An 8,111-nucleotide genomic window follows, 5' to 3' on the forward strand; every position below is an offset into this window, starting at 1 on the left:
GAACTGCTTCTCTTCCTTGTATCCCAAAAGTAGTTTCAGGGATGATCTTGCAGTCAGGGGTACTCATTCCTGCAAAGTGTCTCATTGACTTGGAAGAATGATTGAGGCTCTGTCAGTCTCGGTGGCATATTTACATGGCTGTAGATCCAATCATAGAATCATCAGATGGTTTGGGTGGGAAGGGACCTTGAAGACCATCCAGTCCCACCCCCCTGCCCTGGGCAGGGCCACCTCCCCCCAGCCCAGGTTGCCCCAAGCCCCGTCCAACCTGGCCTTGAGCACCTCCAGGGATGGGGCAGCCACAGCTTCTCGGGGCACCCTGCGCCAGGGGCTCACCGCCCGCACAGGAGAGAATTTCTTCCCAAGATCCCATCTAAATCTCCCCTCTTCCAGTTTGAAGCCATTCCCCCTCGTCCTATCACTACATGCCCTTTTGCTTGGCCTGAACTGTGGTGGCTCCGGTAGGAGAGACAGAGGTGGGGGTGTCTCAGCACTGAGCCTCCCTCATCCCCAGCACCTCCCACACTCAGAGGACAGGGTTTCATTTTTGGGGAGTGGGGGTTTGGGTGAGAAGCGGAAAAGGAAATCCTCCAAAAGTTATTTGGCTCATGCCAGCGAAGAAATGGAACAGTCCGCTTATATTGGAGGCATTTGGGATCACTAAAAAATTTCTCAAGCATCTCTCTCCAGAAGCTTTGTTTCCTATGATGAATTGTGTGCGTATTTCAGAATTGATCTGTTTTGCTGCTGCCCCCTGGTTAGGTGTGCTGTACACAGAGATTAGCCGAAGCTGTCACTGAATGTTTAAGAGTTTGGCCAAGCTGAAACAAAATAAGGGACACTACGAGCATAATGTATTATAGAGCTTTTTCCACTTCCCCTTTGTTTCCAGATAAAGCCTTAATATCAGAGAGGCTTCCTAGCACAGAGCTCTGACTGAGTAGCTTTGATTGAGGAAAGCCCCCATCTTTTGAGGAACTGCATGCAATAAATACGATTTTTTTTTTTTTGAAGTACAATGTGGCTGTGTTTACAGCAGATAAGATTTTTTTGACGTTTTCCTTCAACAAAAGCTCAAGAGCAAAAGTATCTGTCTCGAACAGGTCGCTGCAATTGATATTTATTGCGCTAACAGTAATCTGAGGCAGAGAAGCCATGTTCAGCTGGCTGTGTGTCTGCATCCCTTTGTCCAGGTTATTCTGCTGGGTAACTGAATGCACTAGTATTTCTGCTGAAACTTAATTTTGTGGCAGATAGATAAAGAAAGCATGTACATCTACATAAATTTTTTGTTTTCTGGCCAGGCAAGAGGCTAGAAAAACAGGGTGTGTCTGGATGTATTTTGTTTGGTAATTAGTATTCAATATTTTTTCTCCCTTTGTAAAATGTCTAATTCAAATGTCAGTTCATTCTTCTCTATTTCCTGCCCTTATTCAACTAGACTTCCAGACCAGGCTTAATTAACTTTAAGACCTTTTCTGCCCACCCCTATAGTTCCAGTCTTTTCCTGGAACATTTCCATTGTTATAATCTCCATGTGTTGTGAGATGATACAAATGGTATTGTTGCTGCTCTTAGGAATTTACAATGAGCCTTTCGAGATTTTTACTTTCAGCTTAGCTCTTGTCAGGAAAATCTCATCTTCAAATCAAAATAAAACCGAGGAAGCAAATTTCCAGCTTACAGTGCTGATAAAGGGAAGCTGGAGGCCCTGAAAATTCAGGCCTCGGACATAGGGAAGCTTGAAAAGATGAGGACGTTGTTAAGTTTTGTGACTTTTTTTAGAGCTAGACTTTTTTTCTGTACGGATCTGTTTCCATGTGGGAGTGATTGTGATTTAACACAGCGTTGTGTTGTGTTTTGCTCCATTATCTACGCACTGGCTTAAGCAGGTCATTAGTCTGATGAATTTTACAACCCCAGTCCGGAGGCAGTGAGGGAAGGGGCACCCAAGGAGATCTCCCTTCATGAAACGGGCTGCGACCGTAGCAAGTGCCAGCTGAACGTGCGAGACGTGACTGCAGGAGTCACCCTGGTTCAGGGCAGTTCAGGGCAGGCCATGCTTTTGTTCACAGGTGGTAGGCAGTCCTTGTGAAAGTGATAAAAGTGAGAGCTGGGGGCTTTCAGCTGGCTGGCCCGGGGGCATTTCTGCCCACAGGTCTCGTCAAGCCAGCCCCCGGGGCTGGGCTGGGCTGGGGGCCGCTGCTGGTGCCCGGCTGGGGCCGGGCGCGGGGAGCAGCCTGCGCCCCCCGGGAGCTGGCGGCCTTAAAGCACTCTGACTTTTGGGAAGTTCTTATTCACAGCGGTGCTGCGCTTGTGGGTTCGCTGCTGGAATCCAAAACACAGCTGGAGGTCCTTCTTAAGCTGAGATGGGAATTCTTTTTTCTCCTTAGTTAGTGGCTGTGTAAGTGGAACGTTTATTTCTCCTACAGCTCATATTTTAATCGTGGCCGCTGAAACCCCCTTTCTTGTGCGAACGAAGCCTTTCTCTTCATTTAAAGAAGCAGAGATCAATCCTTATAAGGCAGGTAATGCAGCTCGCCACTTCACAGCAGGAAAATGACGCGATATATTCCAAAGAGAAATGTGCCCCGTTCTTCCTGTTTGAAACTTAAGTCATCTCCAAGTGCAATTACTGGAGGACTCAGTATCTATTCTAATCCTAAACTTTTACCGAGGCTGCTGCTGGCAAATCTAGTGTACAAAGCAAATGCGTTTGTTAAACGATGCTACAGATGATAAAGCTCTGCAATAGCTTTGTCACTGTCAAGTTCCCATTATTGTCTTTGTAAAATGAACCCATTACAGAAAGCACTCTGCTTTTCCTGCTCTCTGCTTTCTGCCCTCGCTTCTTAATTTTTGTGCTGGATATGTGTTTTAGGTGGTGTGCATTGGTAGTCTGGGTGGTACTAAAACATCCATAGTGTAGCAATATTTGTGTATGTTTTAATGGCGGCTTAAAACCTCCTAATGTTAACAGCACTGAGCAAATGGACAATAATACTATTTCCCTGCAGGTTTGGATTCATAGAGTAGGCGGTGAAAAGTTTGATACCCTATTAGTAGTATTGATCGGTTGGCCTAACCCTAGAATGAGTCAACTGGTTCTCTTGCAGACAGATCATATATATCTGAAAGATAATGACGATAAAAGCCAGTAATATAATGCAGATCTCTGAATTCAGGTCTAGGACTGGAGGTAGAGGGAGGGAATATCCCACAAAAAGAATGGAGAAGCTAACCTAAAACTCTATGCCAGTGGAGATGCTGCCGATGAAGCTGAACCTATCACAGGAACAATTCCCATCAATGGCAGGATTTCCTATCATTTGCATGAGAGAGTCAGTCTCCTCAAGCGGTATGTTGTAAGGTAGACTTTGCACTCCTAGAGGGTTTCCAGAACACAAATTCATAGCAGATAGCATCATAAAAGGAAGGGGAAAAGGAAGACTGATCCTACCAAAGCATTGCTTAGAAATGTGGACAAAGGCAGGAGAAGGAACTCAACCATATCCTTCAGACATGCCATGGAAGTGGAATTTCCCTTTACACTGTCATACACAATAAGGACGAGGGCCTGTGTGCGCTGCAGATAACCCACCTTGTGCCCTCTGAACTTTGCCAGGTGTCAGGAGGACCATTCCAGATGTTGCTGGTGGGCTTGGGGAGAGGAGGATGCAGAGGAATGGATGGCTTCAGCAGGGGCAGAGCCAGATGTGCTGCTGCTCATTTGTGGAGACCGATAGTGGGCTTTTAAAAAGAATGTGTAATAGAAACTGGGGGGTCTTTCTCCTAAAGTTTTGGCAAAAGGATGGTGGTGAAATCCCACAGGAACATGAAGGTTTTGACGACAGCTAGACTGACTGCTTTGGATCTTGAAAAATGAAGAATTTAAAACATTTCTGCTTTTGGTCTGCCTCAGACTATGGTGGTGCCCTGGAACGCCTTGCGTTTCAGATAGCAATGTTAGGGCAGAAGAATACTCTTTCCTCTCCACTGGTCTTTTGGAAAGGTGCCCCTACAATTTCTGCAGTGTGTCCCAGGTAACCATGCTTGTCCTTTCCCTGAAATATCAGTCATTTTCACTATCAGTTCTGGACCCATTCATGGATGATACTTGATAACACTTCCACATGCCGCTCCTAATCTTTTGTAAGACAGTCTTGCTGTCTGTCTCACACAAAAATACTTGTCTGGAGAAAAGTCTGCCAGAGTGTCCATCTGCCTGCTTGGCTCTGTCTGGGTTACTGGTTGGGAATCTTTACTTGGATGCACTCAGAGTACCCAAACTGAAGTGGAGGCAGTGTGAGCACCTGCAGTGGATGGATGAGTCTCCCCTCTGGCCTTCCCCTGTCTTTACCCAGCCCTGGAAAACACGGAGCTCCTGGACTGGTCCAGTTCTGTGAATGTCTGTGGACTTTAATTAGCACCTACGAGAGCTGGGCCCCAAATCTTCCCACTGCCCGCCCAACAGGTGTGTATGGCAGCATATGTACAAAATAGACTCACGGCACAAATAACATCCATCCCACGAGTATGTTACATAAAAAACTTACTTAAAATGTTTGGCAAAATCTTACATTCAAAATATAGCTAGTTCGTGCTTATTGACAAATTTGCAGTTCAGATCTAGATGAGTGAAGCTCAGGTTCTCATTGAATGAAGGGGCTAATTTGTGTTCTTGCACTGAAGAACTGTAAACAGGTCCTTCACAATTTTTTATTAATTTTTTTCTATTTGAAGATCGGACTTCCTGCAGAATTTAGGAGGCAGGTGGCACATGCCTTGCTGAGTGATGTGCCTTCATTTTGCACAGCATTATTCCCAGCATTACTCGTGTTGGTGGGATTCCCGGGGCTGCAGTGGGCTCTGTCCTTGGGCTGAGGACGAGCCCTGGAGCGGGATGCCTGCAGGTTTCTCGGCAGCAAAAGTGGTGTCTCCTGATCATGATGGTGGCACCAGTGTTGTCTGCTTTCTGTGTTTGTGGTGGAAATACACCTGCACAGGCCCTTCGCATGGAGCGGGTGCTGACCTGAAGTCCACAGACGGATGAAGCAAACTCTCATCAAGGACCAAACTGGTACCCAGCTCTGGGTTTGCTAAGCTCTGTTCTCCTAGTGCAAATTCCGATCAGCTCTTCAAAGGCACGTGTGGGGAATTGTTTCACCTTAGTGATGGTGAGCTGGGCATCTCTCTGTCCTAGCAAATCTCCACTTTACAGGAACAATCACTCTCTGCTGTGTTCTCGGGTAGAAGGGAAACCAGTCGTGTCAGGGCTAAACTTTGAGGGATTTTTGATTTGTAAACCCACAAGGATAACAAAGGGAAAGACATTTGTTTCAAAAGAAATGCACCAAAACATTTTAATGGCCAGCAAATTTCTCACAGAGAACCTCTTATTTTCTACTTGGCAAGAACATTTGAACCTCTGAATTAAGCTTCTAGAACCTGAGCAAAAACCTGAATTATGAACGCGTGGCAAAAATAACCGTGAAGATTCCTTACTGAAGGCTCAGCTGCTAGAAATAATCAGTTACCTCTGTTCTGCCAACCTCTGCTTTTTTAGAAAATATAAAGCGTTAGCTGGCCTGATTTAAGCCTGTAGCTTTCTAGACATGTACCCTGACAAGAAAAAAGATTTTTTTAAAAGTATTTCTATTTTTCATTTGAAATACGAATTAAGTAATTGATTTACGGATGCACAGTGAAGTCCTTTGTTCCTAAGTGCTATAAATCAGAGGAACCTCTAAACTATCCCCAGTGATTTTTACCTATATCCTGTTTTCGGTTGTTTGACTCAACAGAGGCAGGATATGAAGCAAACCTGGCAGCAAACCTCTCGCTGTTTGGGTGGAACTTTCTCTGCCTAATCTCGCTCTCTGCAAGCTGCAGATTGCCGAGTGACGTGGAGCTATTTCATGGCTTAATTTCAGTGTTAGCATTTGTTTGAAAATGCTTAGAAAGCGGTTTTATGATCTTATGTTAAAGAGCAAAGCTTTGGGAAGTACTTATTGTTGCAATGCAGTGCAGCTGTAGCACTCCGAAAAATAAAGCCTGGGTTTGTGGCCAAAGCAGGAATGATTTGTTAATTTAGTTTATCTTTTGCTTTCAAATTCATTTGTTTTATCGTTTGTAACTTCACATTCTTTCCTATAGTATACGGGACTATTCTAAGGCTTTCATATGCTAAATTAATCCTGTGTCCATCTCTCCTGTTGGTCACGCTTTATGTAAGGATAAAAAGTAACTGCTGGAGATACAGCAGATAAATTGCAAGTCAGCCTTTCTGTCATTTGTTTCTGGTATATTGGTTGTTGTTACAAGGCACAAATTAACCTAAGATGAGAAGCTTTTGTAAATCATTGGAGTATTCTTGCTTTTGTCTAATATTTTTTGCTACACGAACATCTGTAATACTGTATGCTTTTACAAATGCTGATACAATGATTCCTAATCAGTGGAGGCAGGGACACATTGATTAACTCTACCTTTGTTAACTGCAGTAGCAACCAACTTTCGGTGTTTTCAGTAGCTAAGAATGGAACAGATTTTCTCACAGAAATTCTTCTTCCGTATCTTTTTTCCTTGCATTTCTTTCCTTCCTTTATCTTTATTATAGCGTGACAACCAGCACAGTAAGGTACTGTGCACGCTGACAGTCCCACTATTGCAGAATAGAGTTCTTACAGAAAAAGCAGTATCAGTTCATCTCTTATGCATAAATGCTTTGTCTCTGCAAGCTGTACAGCAAACTTGTTAGCTCAGGGACTTGCTCCACTATCTTAAGGGTAAGATAAAAGCCTTTTCAACCAACTTTTTGTACCAAGCCGCTGCTCATAAAATACCTCATCAGAAAAAAACGCTTCTTTTTGGACCACTGAGATCAAGAAGCTTCTAAAATAAGACAGCTGGTCTTTTAGTATGGGGGCTGTAGAACCGGGTAGTCCAGGGTTAGGGTGCGAAAGTACCGGGGCCACTTTAAGCTTGAGATTTAGGAGACCAAGTCTCCGATGTGTTTATGTAAACTCCCCTCTAAGCCTTAAGCAAATCTCTTAGCCGGAGACCCGTGCCAAAGCTGGCTCGTGTACGGGGTGCCTTTCACCTCCTCTTGGCGTTGGTCACAATCAAGCCGTAGCACCTTAAAGACAGATACCAAGTCGGTCCCCGCTTTGATAAAACGCATTGCCTCAAATCACAGCGCAGCGTACACCTGCTCACTCAGAGCAGAGCCAAGCCTGTCACCGTCCGCACTGCAAGTGAAATCCTTTCCTAAAGGGCTTACAGGTGCAATTTGCAGTACCATTTCTGTCCCTTTTCCATTATGGATGAGCATCAGCAACATCATCTAAATATTACAAAACAGAACCACAAAAAAGCAGAAAATGGCTCTTCTTTCAAACAATCCGGGAATATTGTGTTATAGCCCAAGAAAGGCAGAGGTTTTCCAGTGCGAACTGTAAACAGCTCTGCTGTTGTCTGCACTTAATTTGGTTTAAGTGCCATCAGTGTGAGGCCGAAGGACTCTGTGGACATGTATAAAATTCATGGCCTGTCTGCTGGTATTTCTTAAATTATTTAAGACGTTAGAAGAGATTTTTGGTGGAGACAAAACCCCTTTGCAACGAACTTCATAGCTGAAGGACAGCAAATACGGTTTATCCCTTACCTGAGTCAGAGTTGGCGGAGCTTTGCTTTGTTCCCAAATCAGGCAAACGAAAATCAACAGTATCCCAAAACGTTAAGCAGTATACAGAAAAAGAAGATCAAATAGAAGAATCCACTTCTCGTTTTGTTAAGCAATACTGGGAGTGTTCGGCTCTCCAGTCTCCAAGGTTTTCCAGCTGGGAGTCAGCCTTTTCCCATCCTGCATCCCGGCATCCTGTTATTGTTCCAAGTCTTAGTAATACAGTGAGAAAAGGGAGTGTAGGAAGCAAGATAAACTTAGCCTTATTATTGCTATACCTACTTATTTGTTGCTGACTCTAATGAGGGAGCTGAATAAAAGGAAATCGGCTCAGAGAGAAACACAAAAGTTGGTATGTTATTTAGTGTCATTTTTATAAAGAGTTTTAGGAGTTAGCAAACATCCGAATGGTATTTTAAATAGCGCC

General features: G+C 44.2%; 1 protein-coding gene across 1 annotated transcript in view; it reads right to left on the reverse strand.

The window, feature by feature from the left end:
• Positions 1-7,809, reverse strand: part of CDH5 (cadherin 5) — a 31,209-nt gene extending 23,400 nt beyond the window's left edge. The window contains exon 1 of the mRNA XM_082489466.1: positions 7,667-7,809. The gene's annotated coding sequence lies outside the window, so the exon portion shown is untranslated. The remainder of the gene's footprint in view (positions 1-7,666) is intronic.
• Between the last annotated feature and the right edge of the window lie 302 nt (positions 7,810-8,111).

The sequence above is a fragment of the Vanellus vanellus genome, assembly GCF_965231255.1.
Source record: "Vanellus vanellus genome assembly, chromosome: 12".
Lineage (NCBI taxonomy): Eukaryota > Metazoa > Chordata > Aves > Charadriiformes > Charadriidae > Vanellus > Vanellus vanellus.